The 17,802-nt window shown below is 44.9% G+C and overlaps 1 protein-coding gene across 1 annotated transcript in view; it reads left to right on the top strand.

Moving 5' to 3' along the window:
• Window positions 1-2,438: 2,438 nt before the first annotated feature.
• The window catches only part of flrt2 (fibronectin leucine rich transmembrane protein 2), a 52,370-nt gene continuing 37,006 nt past the window's right edge, over window positions 2,439-17,802 (top strand). Inside the window, exon 1 of the mRNA XM_079364242.1 lies at window positions 2,439-2,862. The gene's annotated coding sequence lies outside the window, so the exon portion shown is untranslated. The remainder of the gene's footprint in view (window positions 2,863-17,802) is intronic.

The following is a 17,802-nucleotide window of genomic DNA, read 5'->3' as shown; positions in this document are numbered from 1 at the left end:
TGTGAACCCTCAAGAGCAAGTTCAGCCTGTCAGCTTGTTGCAAGAAGCAAGTTCTGAAATCCAAACTCCATTTGATCAACATCACCCTTGGATAGTCGAAAAACACTGAATTCCACTGAGGCCGTATGACCAAATATCTCCGCATGAATGTCACAGCACACAGGAGAAAGTCAAAGAGAACATTCTCTTTGGGTAAAGCCTACCTGGCAACATTTTTGCATATCAGACCTCCCCGGTGCCTGTCAGTATTCCAGCCGAGGCTACTTTGCCAAAAAACACAAAAACAAGCTGTTCACTATCACTGCTGTTCCCATGGGAACAGGCCCGCAGAGGGTGTGCCTGCTCTGACACTCATCTGCACAAACAGTATGCACGCCTGCTCCCAAGCATGCAACATGAACCCAATAGAGGGGAAAAAGAGAGAAAGCGCGGGGAAATTGTGTTCCACATAAGAACCTGCTATCAGTGGAAGCGATTAGCTGGGCCCGCTTGTGAAAAGTGCCACAAGGGGGGGGGGGGGATCAAGATTCCTGAGAAGTCGGGCCTGGAGCGTTCATTCGCACACTTCCTCTTCCTAATAAAGACCACACATTCCCAGCGGCTGGAGCAGCGCCGGGTCAACAGAACTGCAGTTCAAAGCTAGCCTGAGCCACAAAAAGAGAGGGAGTGACGTAAACAGCAGAATGTCAGCTAGCTAAACAACAAACAAATAAATGCCAGGCGACTTCAATTAGCATCAGGCATTTGTGTTAGGCAGTTGCATGACAGAGGGAAAATTCAGTTCAAAATGGCATCTTTGATGTCATGGACTTTGTTCTATGCCTTTTTTCTTTCTAATTATGTCAAGTTAGCCATCACATGGAATAAGCCCCTCCTCTTCACAGCTCTGAGCTGCACCGCCACAGGTGGCATAACCACTGTGTAATCAGTTGACATTGCACCTGCAATATTTATGCATTGCTTTATGGAAACACATGCAAATGCAGCACACAGCAGGTGTGACAGTGACAGTTGTGCATTTGCATATCATCCAGCAAATCTTAATACAACTGAGGTAAAGAGTTCACACACTGAAGCAGTAAGGTTTTCTCAAATACACTCAGTAATACACTCTAATACACTAATTAAGGATTGCAATAGCTTTTAAACATAGGATATATAGTGCTTTAAAGGAAAAACATCTATATTGGGAATATCATCTTCCATTAAAATATATGGCATGATATAGAGTTTAAGTGCAAACGTAGTGAAATACATTTAAAGACATTAGATGGGAAACCTATAGTCTATTGAAGTGGGGAACTTCACTCCAATGACGTAATAAAAGTTTGTCTTTGAGGTTAAACATTTTTCATTGGAATGAACATGCTGCACAGCCCTTAACCAATTTTCTTTGCTAATTTAACCTCCATGTAAGATTTACATGTAAGCTTCTTTGCGATATCTTTCCATTCTTCCATCTTAGCCAATTTTGCAAACAACAAGCTTGTAAATAAAGAGCAACCTCGGCAGCGTAGCAAAATATTCCACAGAGAGAGAGAGACATCAAACTTCCTGGGAGCAAACAATAAACAGTTATATAGCTGTCCAAGCTAGGTGCAGGCTAGCTAACGGTACTTAGCTGCTAGTTTTTGTTCAGCAAAAGGTGAAAGAGCAGTCATACTTATAAAAGAAATGATATGACAGAAAAAAAAATACTTTTGTCATAAACTGTTTACTTAATGTTTAGGAAACTCAACTTGAGTTTAAAGTTTTTTGAGTTTAAAATTTGTATTCTAATTATTTCCATTTTTCTTCCGTTGTTTTTCGTTTGTGTGACACCTTGTATCACTGGCTGGGTGCTATGCAAAAAAAGTTGAATTAAAATTCTTGTGATTGCTGTCACAGTCTTCAGTAATGTCATGTGTTATTTCATTGTTGGTCATATCTCTGACTCAACACTGCAAAAAGACAAAGACATCTCTACAAAAGACAAAGAAAAGATTTTCTCCCCGAGGAAAACACCCTTGTCTGTAAGTGAGCAATAAAACTAGCACTTAGGAGAAGTTGTGCAAACGTGTGTTTGTGTGTGTGTGTGTGAGAGTGTGTGAATGTACTCAGTGTTTCCCAAGTCCATAGCCTCCAGAGCTGTCAAAGGTAGCCTGGCCCCGCGACTTCCGTAACCCGTGACCCCTGTAACTCCTGTTTTGTTCTCGGCACTCCAGGCCCCTCAGATATCCCTTCTCTGGAACTCCCCCAGATGACAGACACCCCTCTCCTCTCTGTTCCTACACACTAGACCGGTAGCCTTTGACCTCCCCAGCACCTCTGTCTCTCTGTGAGACTGCCCTTGCATTCCTGTAAAGACGCTGAAACTTGAGCCTGCAGTGAGCTCATCGCTGTTCCACAGAATCAAGAGTTAAATGATACCAAAAAACACAGAGGGAAGAAAAAACAGAGAGAGAGAGAGAGGAGTGGGAAGAGGCAGCAGCCGTTGGTGCAGGACAGGTCTGGAACTGGTTCTGTGTGTCTGCTCGCCGGGGCTATTTGGGGGGTTAAGTTACACCAGAGAAAACGAGGAGGAAGAGGAAGAAGAAACTGCTGGCGTCTTTGAATTCTGCCTGCTTTTGTCTGTCTCGTTCTTTCCCTCTCGCTGTCTCTCGGTGGCCTGACTGACTGGTGCCTGCAGTTTCCTCTTGACACACTCCAGCGAGCTCACCGCCCTCCATCCGCGCTTTCAACTTAACGAGCCCCTTCGGTCTCTTCCTCGAGTCTGGAAGTCGAGCTGGGATGCGAGTGTAATGCCTTGAGGTCGCCGTCTGCACTCTCTCTGTGCCTCTGTTCTTCCCTGACCCGGCCATGACCAGCAAGTGTCCACAGACGGTAAGTGTCCCACTTCAGATTGTCTACCAGGTTCTGACTGTGTGTGCAGAGTTTTGGGAGCGTGTTGCTTTTGTGTGTGAGATAAAGAAAAAGTGAAAAGAACTTCTCTGTTCCAGAAAAACAATCTCCTCCAAAAGCTGCTCCCCAAATGGTGCATCTAAGAATCATTGTGATTCATGTCTCATGTTGTGATGAGTACCATTAAGATGCTTAATCACTGCAAACATAATTAAACCAATCAGTGTTTCTCACAAGCTGAGTGTGGAGGATTGATGCACTGAGTTAGAAAAAGAGGCTTTTTAAGCGGAAAGCAAAGATCAACTTTTAAAAGTTTTAACCGTGCCATTAAATCAAACCTTTGGCCCATATGCATTATTCATGGCTGCCATGTTTCTTTCCGGTTCGCTTGCTGTTGTTCACCGTGTCTCTCTCTGACCTGGCGCACTCGTCTTGTCAACCTCAGGGGTGACAAATCCCTCTACAGTAAGAGCTTTAAACACGTTGATGATTTTAATGGGTGGCCTCAAGGAGACTCCAAGGTAAAGGTTGGGTACACATTATTTAAAAAAATCGGATAATAGAAGAGTGTTCGCATTTCTCTCAGGGTGTTTTAAAAAATCGGAACAGTGTGGAGGCCAGTGTATCGGTCAGAGATCTGCCTCCTGCTCTTCACTTCCTGGCAGAAAGCAATTTGAAAAAAATAATTGTTCATGTTTCCTGCTGTGGCTTTCAAAGAGTCTGAGGTGAGACAACTACAATTATTGCCAACATCTTTTGCAATGCTCTCATTATTTAAATGCGTGGAAAGTGCTCCAGTGCTCCTCACAGGTAAACCCAAAACACTTCTCAGGAAATAATGAGATCTCTATGATCAAAAGTTTTTTTTTTTTTTTACTATCATGCCAGGCAGCGCTGCCCTGAATGCATTTTAATTTAAAGCTGTTTTATTCTCAGGTTACTCAATGCACCACCACCAAATCCCCAAACCATGGCTGCCGATAAGTGATTAATGAGTAAACATTCAACAGCACACACAGATGTCCCGACCTTTAATTACACTCATAGCTTTCAATTTTTCAGGCTATAGGTTCCCATGTTGAGCTGATTTTTCCCCAAAAGGCTCTTTTGAGGAACACAAGTAAATCTATATGTTTTAAAATGATCAGTTTAAGGTAATCTGATTGTACGTCATGTCTCTGAGCTACAGGGCAGTAAAATATACACCATACTCCACTCATCGTGCCTGAACATTACACTCAGCTATACTTTTATCATCTGTTAAATTCAACTGATTTTTCATTGGATATGTATGAGCTTTGTAAAGATGAAAATAATGAATATTCGCCAGTTTTAAGTCCTGTATGTTGTTGTTGTTGTTTCAACCTTCTTTCTGTTACCTTGCGGGACTGTTGGAGACTGCCTGCACAAAGTCATTATAGCATAGTAAAGTAAGGTTGTGTCTGGTGACACAGTATGGTTTGATCATTTCGTATGCTTATTTGATGCTTTAGTGAAATAGTTTTTCCAACAGAACGGATCAATTTGAATGGAAATGAATAAATAAGAGATGTAACGTTGAGGTGCTGACGGTCAAGCGGTTAGCTCGTACCCCATGAGGAGATAGTAGGGGACATGGGCAGAATATATATTAGAAAAAATGAGTTTACAGTGCACACCAGAAACTATCTAGTGCTTATAGTAACGTTTCACATGCACACAACAATGTGCAGACGCATTATTTTCTCGTGAGCTCCAGAAATATTTTATTTTTTCTTCTGCTGATGTCCTTGTAGGGCACATCATTGTCAAGTTAGTAATGTACATTGCAAACATCATATGATGTAACCCAAGTATGTAGCCTGTTTAACTCTCACTTAACTTTGTATTATTATTACTTTGTATACGTACCCCATTCATCATAAGCCACAATCTTTTTCCAGACTCAACCAAGTAGCTCTGGTTTCCTAACCGAACTGTCCAATTCACAATGTAAACGACGTCTGACATGTCTTGTTTGCTGACATATTGTTGGCCATCAGTAGAGGTCCTAATTAAGAAAACATTCCTGTGGGTTAGCAACAGACGATCCATGTCGTAGTATGGGTTGGAGGTCTTGTTGGAGTTTTCTCAACTTTCATCGATCACCGTATGCTGATTATTTCAGCTAGACAAACTTTGACATCCAGCTTCCTCTTTTAATGTTACATTCAATACCTCCAGTGATTTACAGTCATGACTCTTGATCTGTAACTCATTTCAGTTGTGTTTGCATTACTCTCAGCTAATGGTTTGAGATATCTTTTGTTCATTTTTTATTGTCGCCTGATTTTGCGGCAGCTTTTTAAAAACAAAATTGCAATGCATGTTGCGATGTTTTTAGACGTTTTTTTTACAATTAAATTACGACAGGAAGCGAGCATTGTAAAAAAGTTGCAATTTTCTTCACGTCAGCTATTTTTTTTGCATACACTTCGATTCGTGATTGAGTGATGCCTTTTAACCTGAGCAGTGTCATTTACTTTGTGAAGTTGCATATTCCTCTGCCTCGCTCAGTAACATCTTTCTATCGCACACACAAATAAACAACCAAATAAATATTTTGCTTTCGGCCCCACGTCAACAGACCATAATATTAATTAAGAAAATTATTTGTTAGCGTTCTCTCATCTCCAGAAACAGCTTTCTAATAAACACATGAAAAGCAAAAACATCTCCTATAACGTTGTGGTCTTGCAGTGTGCAGTTTGATTAAGGTGACATTTTCAAAAAAAAAAAGGTTTTTTAAATCTCTGTGTAATTCTTGCCTCACCAGTCATCTGTACAATCTTAAAATATGTCACTGAAGTGTCACAGAGGCTGACAGCTAAACATGCTCCTTCTTGGAGCGTTGGGGTATGAGTGCTGAAAGGGCACACTTACACCTACAACTGCTTTAGGGGACAGGCAGGTAGTCACAAACGGTTTTATATATTGAAGTACATGAATGAACGCATGTGACAGCTGGAATGTGTTTATAATGCGGTGAAGGGGGAAGAGAGAAGCACAGGCTGAAGCTTTGAATCAAAGCGGTACATTAATAGATGTTTAGTAGAAATAGTTTGATTCTTTTTTTGACAAATAAAAATGACTCAGTCAGTCTAAATGTATTAGAAATGAAATAGAGACTATCACTTTGGATATCATCTAATTGAAAAAGTTACATTTTGATTTAGAATTCCCATCTTTTAATTAATTAGCTGTTCCGGGAAATCATTCCGTTATTTAAGCATTTGCTTAGTGGACACTAAAATAGATCAATGTCCTGACGGCGAGCCTAAACCTATAGAACTATGAAGTCAGCTGACCGCAGCAGCAGACCAAAACATGAATCAGACGTTGTCTGGCGTTGGACATGGCCTGAGGGCAGAGCTCGGCTATGCAGAAAGAGAGGATTTAAAAGAGAGCGTGAAGAGAGCTTTGAGAATGCCTTGAGGCTGAGTGAGGGGAGACGGAGAGAGAGTAGATCGTAGACTGGTTCTCCGGCCAACTGTGGGGATCCAGCACAAGGAGAAGCTTGTTCCTGGGCTGCCTCTCTGTTCTCGGGGCTTGTAGCAGGAGGACACGGCCTCCCTTGGATGAAAGAAAAATAGAGCTGAATACCAGAGGATAATGTGATTATGGGCAAATAGGAGAATGAAGGTTAATTGGAGTTAAGTGTCTATAAAAAACGGGACTATATATATACATCTGTGAGTCTGCCTCATTCTGCCAACAGGGCTGGAATTCTTGGTCTCTCCTTTAAAATAAACACAGAACTCAACAGTTGAGAGAACGTTGCGAGTGTATATTTTCTAAAGATAATACCTGGACATTCGGAGTCCAATCATTAGATTAAAGTCGGTGGCTCAGACGGGATTAGAATAACATGAAGAGGGATGTAAAAAACATGAAGCTGCCACAGTGACCTCGAAGCAAGCGTCTCACACGCGTCTGGAGGTCGAATGGAGCGATTCAACACCGCCCGTGATATATCCCAGACATAGCTGTTTTCATCAAACCCTCGTAATCTCCTTCTTGTAGGCAAGGCGCCATGTTTACGTGGGACCTGTCATTCACAGAGACAGACTACCTCGCAAAGGTAAAAGCGCCTCACCTTTGAACATAACCTTGACCTCTAAGAGACACCCCAGGAAAATATGGTTGAAAAAAATCCCACCCACATATATCAGGTTTCAGAGGGGTAATCTGGCGAATACAAGGACATGCATGTTGTTGTGGTGAAAGTGTCTCCACATCAGAGGTGCCTCATGATTTGTTCCAAACAAATTACTCAACATTTACTGGCTTTTAACGTTTTTTTAACGAGCATTGTAAAAGCATTGATTGTTGCAGTAGCAATGTTGTAGACAATGCATTGCAATGTTATGCTTGCATGTAATAAGGCTTGTTCAAAGCAAATATGTGTTAAAATGTTTAGTTGAAGATTTGATTGAAGCTAATGAACATGGATTTGAGTTGAAGTTTAACTCAAATGCAAATGTTTATGTAAAGGTGCATTGATTGACTGGCCCAATATAACATCAAATTTCCTCATGCGCCACTGTTCACTGCCACTCTAGTTAATGAATGTGTTTCAACAGCCAGTGCTGCTGTCCCTCTGGGGAGCACGTCAGCAGGGCCACTACTTTATTCTCTTTTAAATATGCTTAAAAGTGCCAGTTTATTTTAGATGGAATACACTGCAGGCATGCGTCAAGCTGGACAGAATAGAACAAACCCTAACAGGAAGTCAGACAAGAAAACACCAGGGGTCCGGTAAACATTAAAAAAAACAAAACAGACATATATAATAATATGTACGGGACTCACAATCCCCTTTTCCATCACGTTGTAAACATGATGTCAAAACAGGCACCAAATGAACAACAAAGCAACCTTAGAAAGACTAAATAAAATACTGTTTGCATGTTTTTCTCTTTATTCCTGCGTGACCTTGTAGTTCTCCTGTGATGTGTGTATAGCTGCTGATCCGCTGTGCTCACACTCAGAGAACGGATCATGGGAATTGGTGGTCAGGATCTAACTTTTAGTTTTTAATGTTGGCTAACTACAGTATCTTTGCCTTCTTGGTGTAGGCTAGTAAGCTAGTCTTGCTAGCTTTAACTTTGTGGAACTGGTCACAATGGTAAATCATAAACAAGGGTCTTGAATGAAAAATGGTTAACAAACCGGTTTCCCATACCGTTATGTGCTGGTAAAAAAAAAAAAAAAAGGAATGGAGACAACCTTAATTAATCTTCGAAGTCTGTACAGAGCTGTGACGTGATGCACTCAGTTGCTAGCACGTCTCCTAGCAATATATTAGCAAATGCCAAAAGCCCTCAGAAGTCAGTTAACAGCTGCCGTGTGAGCCCACCCAGAAGTGTGAAACATCCATGTAATGGGATTATTTTGTTGTTAATATGAACGTTAGCTCTGCTATCCGAGTTAGAATGAGAATAAGAATAATACTCTTTAACTTTAGAAGAAGGAAGAACTGTTGGAGAAGAAGAAGAAGAAGGAAACGTCTTTAAGGAAAATAGACATCAATAGACTCAAATCAATACTTTTGTTAGTCTTATACGTATCTATATATGACTGTATGTGCTGGAATACACAACGTTAGAGCCTGTAAACTGTGCGACTTTAATTTTGAGTTTTCTAAAAGCAGCCAAATAAAAAATAAACATCACAAGCCAGTTAGTGAAACTGCTAGCAGACATACGGCACACAACTCCAGGCCCCGCGCCTCAATTTTCAAACCACACTAAAGTTTTAGGAGGCTTTCATGCTGCTGACACATTTTGCCACCCTGAACTCCAACCCCACCCTGTACTCTTTCCCCCCTTATCTCAGATTTCATGTTCACACCTTATAAAAACTCAAGTTGTCCCTTAAATGTAATCTTTACGACTGAAATCCTTTCTGTCATTTACAAGTTATGTTGCAATTCGTGTTAAGGTATCGTAAAGCCTGTCAGGGCTTCAGCACTGCTGCAGATTGAATGCATCATGCAAACTAAACAGCCAGCAGCAGGTTGAAAGATGATGTATGTTTACACTCTTAAAAGAGCTGCAGGCAGCATCAGAGACGAGGAGATTCAACATGTACAGCACTATTTAATGTGGCAGCAGTGGATGTAGACAGTGTGTACTCATCTTTTTTTTTTTTTTTAAACATGCAGTTTACTACATTTTAGACTTTTTAATCAACTCCGTTCATAGATGAAGTTGCTTCACAGATTCAAGGTTCAAGCCATTTAGGTTTGTGGCCCCTTCACTTCAATTTAATTCAAATTACTTTATGTATCCAACTAAAAGGTTCCATGCAGAACCATGATCTGATCTGCAATCACTCGTTCATCAAAGTTTTAACACTGTATAAATAAAAAAACACACACACACACACACACACAGGCTATCACTTGCATAAACAAGCTCTTCAGTCGCAGCTGTGTCATGACTGCCACCTGAAGCTATCCACTGCAATGGTTGCCAAACTACTCCTTGTATCATATACATAACAAAACATAAAGAGATAAGGTTGGGGTTGAAGTTGCTGGAATTCTTCAAATAATCTTGCTCCATTTTAAACTACTAACAGCTATATACATTTGTATTAACAATCTTATTATGTCATCAATAAATTTGAACCAAAACAGGTACTTTTGATAAGTTTAAACACATTTACTTGATAGCAACAATTTACTAACTGTAAAACTTTGTGTACAAAACGCATATTTAACACTTATTTGTTTCATCTAAAAAGTTGACTGCTTCTTTACCGGTGTGACCAAAATAGCAGTATAAAACGCTGACACATGCTGTCATTACTGTGAGTGTAGCCACCACCATCAGCCACAGCACGCGACCTCTCGCAATTAGAAATTCATCCCCCTTCTTTGTGTATTGCAGCTTTGCAAGGATACATAATGACGCAGGCCAGGCTGGCTGCAAGACTTTTTTTTTATCTTCTATCCATCATGAGGATATAAAACTTTGGTATATTGTTCAGTAAATAAACCGTGTCGAGGTCGAGGGTTTGATCCACAGCTACTTCATGAACATGTCTGATGTGTCCTTGGGCAAAACACTTAACTTTAAATTGCTATCGAATGCGTCCAGTTACATCTGATTGTCTCCCTGTAAAATCTGCCATCAGTGTGTGAATGGGTATGTGTTACATGCAGTGTAAAAGTGCTTTAAGTAGTCAGAATCTAAGCTCAAATCCATTTGCAATTTTTCCAGTCCTATGTACAGTTGTGACTTATATTCTGGATTTTACAGTACTATGAATGTATTTTTAACTTTTTTTTTCCTAATTGTAGAGAACAGACAGTTGAAAAAGTAAAAAATCAGGAAGCGAGAGAGATTTGGGAATGACATTCGGGAAAGGAGCCACAGGTCTGATTCGATTTTGAGCCGTCCGCTTGGAAGATTATAAAACACACAAAGGTGTGCATGGGGCTCGAGTTCTAATAACTATAGGCTAAAATGCCCCCCCCCCCATCAACACACACACACACACTTTTTCTTTCCCATTAAAGTGGCACTTTGGATCTTTTTTTTTTTTTTTTTTTTTACTGTAGGCTCAGGCATATATACTTAAGGGTGAGCGTGTGAGTCACAGCCAGATGTGATGTCACCATCATGTGTTCTGTGTTATGTTTAGTGGGTGACGTAAAGGACAGTTTGAAATCTGATTTAAGTGGCTCGGTTTAATCATTTCAAATTTGATTTGAGTCAGATTTCAAACCACCTACAGATAAACTCCTACTTGAGTTTTTTCTGTGTGCCATTCTGGGCGAAGCAATATGATTCCAATCTGGATATATTGTGAATCAGATCGAAGCTGCCGGTCTGAGTGTAACCGAAGTGTCTGTCTTTTACACATAGTTCACCCTTTGTGTTTCTTCTGTGATCTTTGACCCTTATCTTCATTCTTCTGACTCTTTCTCTCACCAGACACACCAGTTTCGTTGTTGCAATACCCAAACCTATGACTCAGTGTTTCAGGCTGGATTAGAGGTCTGGTAAACAAAAAAACCCCGCTCTCTACTTCTGAGATGTACACTATATAGATATTATGCAACTCCCTGGACTTCCTGTTATTGCTCATCTTAAAGTTTTGCTTTATTAAACTTTCTGAAGCACGAAAAAAATCCACTCCTGATATCATGAAATGAACTCATCTTTTCATATGGGAGCACATCTAATAATTCTGTTTCTATGTACTGCTTTTATACCAGCTGATGATACATTCTCAATAAAATAAAAAATAAAAACTGTAAGAACAGGCTGAGTCTTCCCTGCTCATCCTGTTTTTTCAGACAGGCTCTGCGGAGGACCAGACTTTGACAGCACTCACTGGAGAGTCTGAGAATGTGTGTTCACTCCTCTTTGGTTGTGTCTGTTTGTTTCTATGTGCTCCCTTCACCTGTCTACTTACATTGCTTTCCCGTCTATGTCTTGTGTTTGTAAGGACGATCTTCTCCTCCAGCACTCTGCGCAATTATTTCCCTTATTTTTGCATGGCGCTTGCTGAGCTAGCTCCCGCTGTCAGCCGCCTGCTGAGTGAGGCATTTCCCCCGCTCTATCTCAAAAGCTTCCCAGTAATCGCTGTGTAATTGTTTGTCCAGTAATGCAGCATGCAAACGCTTGGTCTCTCATTACGTCGTCAGGATTTTGCTGAAACAATGCGACGGCAAAAGAAAAGCATCTCTGCCTTGTGGCGAGATACTGTCACATGCTTCCAAACCCAATTATTCAGCTAACCTGGCCTTCATTGAAACAGGGAGGAATAATCTCTCCCAGGTGGCATACAGTTTTCACTTTGTTTAAAGAAAAATAATCTCCCTCGACTCAAACAGCCTCTGGCAAGCATCCAGCTCGGCCACATTCCACTTTCACATGACCTTCTTGCAGACCCGGCCTGGAGCGAGAGCCTCACCGTCCGTCCCTGACTACACCTCTATTTGACTGGCCTAGATATTTCAAGCGCTGCTTATATTGCCTTTTTTCCCTTCTCTCTCCTGCCTCCTTCTCTGCATTTACAAGTTTGACTCAACTCCAGATATGCAATTTGTCTTTCAGGCTCTTTTATGTGTATTTACAGTTTAGTTTTACAAGGAAAGATACACCCACACTCCCACACCTGAAGCTAAGTGTTTTGGGTCATGCCAGGTATTTTTTTCCAGTTAAGTAAACAGAGAAGTGAAGATTTGACAGTTTTAACTTAGTCAAATTGCTCAAACTAAAGTGGATTCTTTTTCTTCTTCAGTAATTCATTTAGCCTGACATTATTGTTAAAAGACTTGTTTGTTTTCTTGCCACAGATTAAATGAGGAGAATGATAACACCTGCATGGAGCTCCCCCAGGAAGTGCAACAGGCTCTGAAAATAATTTAACATATCGGTCAAACTGTGTAATTACAAATACAGGGGCTGTCAAGTGATGCTCTCTGACACCATTCCCCCTTCTGCACCATGAGAGGTGTTTTTATGTTGGATTGGTTTCCGGTACGTTGCTCCCAATGGGTGGGTAGTGAGTCTTCACCTCAAGTGAAGGAGATGAAGTATCTCAGGGTCTTGTTCACGACTGAGGGTAAGATGGTCCGTGCAGATTGACTTGGTGGATTGGCTTAGCACTGGCAGTAATAGGGGCACTGAACCAAACAGTGTTGGTGAAGAGGACGCTGAGCCTGAGGATGAAGCTCTTGATTTACCGGTCGATCTTTGTTCCAACCCTGACCATGTGGTCATTAGCTATGGGTAGTAAGTGAAGGGATACGATTGTAGATAAAAGCTGCAGAGTTTCCTCTGGAGGGTGACTGGAGGAAACTCTGCAGCTCACAAACGGTGAGCGGCTCGGCGTAGAGCTCATACTCCTTTGCACTAAAAGGAGCCAGTTGAGGTGGTTCAAGCATCAGAGGCATCTCAACCCAACCTCGGATAAGAGGTTGGGTTGCTGTGCTTGATAGATAGATAGATGGATGGTTAATCATTACAAACTACTTTTTTTTTTAATGGGATTTCCTTGGATTTCAAATAGTTTTTATGCTCTTATCTTTATGATCAAATACTTTTTTTCAAGGCTGATTTTGTCTCTTGTGACTAGTGCAAAGACGGACAACAAATATCCACCTCTTCCTGTTGTACAGAAATGAGGCCAGGTAGTGAAATATGGTGCTGTTGACCTCACTGAGCCAGGATGTGCAGAAAAGACTTTGCTGGCAGAATAGTTGAATTCACGTTGTGTCCTTTTTGCTAACCAAAACTACACATTTAACTTAACTATAAAAGATCCCTCAGTCCAAATGACTTTTGTGTTTTCCTTTTGTGTTCTCTTCTACTACCTCTATACCGGTAAAACAATCCTGCAGGGGTCGCATTTGTCAACAGAGCTGTCAATCATGATACCTATTTTTAAAGACAGAAACCACGTTTGGCACAATATTTATTTATTTAAAAAAAATATAATATAGATTAATCAATATCTCATCTGTCCATATGGAGGATGTAGAGCGCCAAATATTTTAGCATCACTGTCAGAGATCTTTTTATACAGTCAATGCTTTTGTCAGAGCCACAATAACTGCTTCTCCATCTCTAATATTTATGATATGCTAAGCTAACAGGCTGCTGGCCAGCTGTAGCTTAAAGGGATACTTCACCCATTTACATGAAGCTGTGTATCATTAGAAACATGGTAGTAGTGTTGAATGGTCGTGAATCCAGCCCTCATTTTGCCCTGAGACGAGAAAAATATGTTTTTCTTTGCTTGAAAGTTTTCTTCATGTGACGCAAAAAGTGTCATATTACATCACATGAAGAAAACCTCCAGGCAAAGAAAAACACATATTTCTCGTCTAGTATCCCTTTAACATTTGACCTGAGATTTTTGCTTCTATTTCGTATAGGCTTCGCCCTCTAAGGCTATCGCTATTGGGTTTATCCCTCGCGCGCATGCGCAGCACTGAAGAGTTGTAGTCCACGCCCACCCACGATGTGGGCCCCTCCCACGGTCAACCTGCCGGTATATAACCGGAAGGGACCATGTGTTCTGTTCCCTCTTTTCTTCAGCGAGTAAGTATGCAACAAGCACCTGTAAGAGAAACATAAATTAACCATGTCTACCTCTTCCATCCGTGTGTGTCCAGAGTGTCAGACCGGGTACATCATGCCGGCTGATTCCCACCGTCTCTGTGAGGCCTGCCTTGGGCCGGAGCATGCCAGCCTGGCTTTAACTTCACGGGCAATGGGTAGTAGCTGCCTACGCCTTCCCCGTGATGACCTGCAGCGGAGAGCGGAAGCCCTCGCTGTAGCTGCAGAGCCGGTGTGGCAGGTGGGGGAATGCACAATGGAACGGGAGATAGACATGTTGGACCATGGAGAGGAGTCTGCGGATTCACCGTGCTCCATCCGTGGGTCAGTGTCAGGGTTCCCATCCCTCCCCTCTCCCTGTCGGGAGGGCTGGAGGATGCACCTGACACCGTCGCCGAGTCAGATTGCCCAGGCTTCCCTGGGAATCGGGCTGCGAGCGGCTCCCGGCCCCCGCCGTCGGTGGGGACCGGGAGCCGCTCGGATAGTTCAGAGAGCCGAGTCAGATTGCCCAGGCTCCCCTGGGAATCAGGCTGCGGGCGACTCTCGGCCCCCGCCGGTGGTGGGGGCTGGGAGCCGCTCTCGGCCCCCGCCGGTGGTGGGGGGTCTGCTTCAGGAGCTGCCGGGTATCATTAGAACGGCTGCAGCTCGACGGGGCCTCACTGTGCCGGTGGCACGTGAGGTGGAGCCGATCGATGAGATGGCGGGGGATTTTCCGCTTCTCCGGCCGGTCCGGCGAGACCCGGTGTGGCCGCGGTTCCCGGCTTTGATCCCCTATCAGGAGGGGGCAGCGGCGGATCCGAGGCTCTTGAGGGCTCCGGTCTCCACCTACACTTCCATCACAAAAGTGGGGGGGGTGGCGGACCGTGGGTTCCCTCCGGTGCCGCCTTTGGAGGCTAACCTGACGGCCGTTTCGGGGTCCGGGCCGGGGGTTCGGGACGGCGTCCTGTCCCTCCTTCGAGCCGGGATCTGTTAACGGCACGCCTGACGGACAGGTCGCACCAGTGTGCCTACCAGGCCTCTGCTGCGGCTAATAAAATTGTCCCTGTTGGCTCATTCCACAATGAGCGTACAGCCAGCTCGTTTTTTTGTGCTAAGGAAACCCAGCGGGGCTGTATGAGCCAACTGCGACGTCGGCCGCGAGACACCTGCTATCTCCTCAGTCCTCTTTTCCCCGGAGTGTTCCTCACTCAGTGAGTTCTCCGGCGGACAGGTGGGGGGGGGGGCATCATGAGCCCACGAGCGCTGGCTCGGCACGTCGTGTGGACTTTTCTCTCCCGTCTCCATCCTGTGTGTGAGCCTCTGCGGGCTGCACGGGAGCTCGCTCCTCATGCAGTGGTCGGGGCGCTGACGTGGCTGATGGACAGGGGGCGGAGCCTCCTCCACATGTACGCCCGCTCTCGGAGCATTACTCCGTGTGGCGGCACGTATGTTCCCTGGACAGCTGGCTGGACAGACTGCTTCAACGGGGTTACACCCTGCAGTTTGCGTCTCCCCCTCCACGATTCAATGCGGTAGTGGAGACGATCATGCCATCCGGGGAGGGACGCCTGGCTCTTCGGTCAGAGCTGCAGGAGCTCTTGACGAAGGGTGCCATCTCCAGAGGGGAGCGAGAGGAGGAGAGCCGGGGTTATTACCCCGCTACTTCTCTCGTGCGGAAGAAGACAGGCGGGATAAGGCCCATCCTCGACCTGTCTTTTTCTAATAAATCAATTGTGGTCAGACCATTTTCATATGTTGACAATCAACATATGGAGTGTGTTCACCAGGACGACTGGTTCACGTCCATCGACCTAAAGGACGCCTACTTCCATGTCCCTATCCTCCCGAAACACAGGCAGCTCCTGCGCTTCGCGTCCGGTTATTTCCTGGCCCCACGCACTTTCTCCAAGTGCATAGAAGCAGCTCTGGCTCCGCTTCACCGGGCAGGGATGAGAGTGTTATCTTGTCTGTACGACCTGTTGTTACAGGCTCGCTCCAGAGAAGAAGTAGCTCTCCAGACGAGGGCGCTCGTGTCGTGCCGACATGTCAGCGCGGCTCTCCCAGCAGAGGATGGAGGCGCTGAGAGGATTATTAAGTCGAGTGAAGCCATGCAGCACGGTGACAGCTCTCACTGTCATGCGGCTGCTGGGCATGATGGCGGCGGCCCATGTCGTTATTCCTCTGGGCCTGCCCCACATGAGACGTCTGCAGCGGTGTTTCTTTGTTAACGCATCGATCCCCGGCTGCAGCGGAAAAACGTCTGCTCCGCGTTCCTTTATCCGCTGGATTGGATTGGCCCACTGGGGGAGTCCCTGCGTGACGTCAGCGGGGATTCCCTTGGGAAGGGCTACGACATAGAAATAGACCTAAAGGACGCATACTTCCATGTCTTCATCCTCCCGAAACACAGGCAGTACCTGTGCTTTGCGTTCGAGGGGACATCGTACCAATACAACCGTCTGCCGTTCGGTTATTCCCTGGCTCCGCGCACTTTCTCCAAGTGCGTAGAAGCAGCTCTGGCTCCGCTTCACCGGGCAGGGATGAGAGTGTTATTTTATCTGGACGACCTGTTGTTACTGGCTCGCTCCAGAGAGGAAGCAGCCCTCCAGATGAGGGCGCTCGTGTCTCATCTATCGAGCTTAGGGTTCATAGTGAACTGGGCGAAAAGCTCCCCCATCCCATCCCGGTCCATAATGTACCTGGGGGTGATGTTGGACTCGGCCGACATGTCAGCGCGGCTCCCTCGGCAGAGGGTTGGAGGCGCTGAGAGGACTATTAAGCCGAGTGAAGCCACACAGCACGGTGACAGATCTAAAAGAACACTGTCATGCGGCTGCTGGGCATGATAGCGGCGGCCCATGTCGTTATTCCTCTGGGCCTGCCCCACATGAGACGTCTGCAGCGGTGTTTCTTTGTTAACGCATAGATCCCCGGCTGCAGCGGAGACGTCTGCTCCGCGTTCCTTTATCCATTGTATTGGACTTGGCCCTGGGAAGGGCTACGTCACGCATCACAAAAGAAAAGAAAAATACAGAGAAAAAGTTTTTTCACAGACGCATCCCTCTGCTAAAAAAATCATCATGTGCTGATCAACACAGACAACAGGGCGTCAGCCCAGCTTCTCGGCATAGCCAGAAAGCTGCTGGTCTGGGCGAGCACACGGTTACTTTCTCTCCGTGCTCTGTATGTCCCCGGCGAACTAAACCGGGGAGCGGACATCATGTCAAGGAAGGGTCCTCGTCCGGGATCTTGGACCCTTCATGCAGACCTGGTTTCCCAGTTATGGGAAAGGTTTGGCAGAGCAGAGGTGGACATGTTCGCAGCACGCGAAAATGCACAGTGCCCCCTTTGGTTCTCCCTGAGCGCAAAGGACGACCCTCCTCTCGGGGTGGACGCCTTTTCGCACCGGCTATGGCCGAGGACGTTCATTTATGCATTTCCCCCTGTCCCGTTGATTTCGAGCTTCCTGGACAGAGTGAGGAAGGAGAAGCTGTGCGCCATCCTGATCGCCCCGCTGCGCGAGCATGCGATGTGGTTCCCGTGTTACGTCAGATGACGTCAGGCGAGCCCTGGGAAATCCCTTGGAGGGGGGATGCCCTCTCGCAGGCAGGGGGCGTGCTCACGAGCCACCCGATCATCGGCCAGCGTCTCTGGGCTTGGCCGCTGAACGGACACATCTGGTAAGTATGGGGCTGGCTCAGGATGTGGTGCGCACTATTCAAGGCGCTCGGGCTGCCTCCACAACGGCATCTTACGCCGCAAAGTGGGCTGCGTTTCAACGCTGGTGCGGAGAGAGAGAACTCTCCGCTACTGCGTGTCCTCTGCCTCAAGTGCTTTCTTT

This window comes from Symphodus melops, assembly GCF_947650265.1.
Source record: "Symphodus melops genome assembly, chromosome: 1".
Classification (NCBI taxonomy): Eukaryota; Metazoa; Chordata; class Actinopteri; order Labriformes; family Labridae; genus Symphodus; species Symphodus melops.
This window is presented reverse-complemented; position numbering and strand designations above follow the sequence as displayed.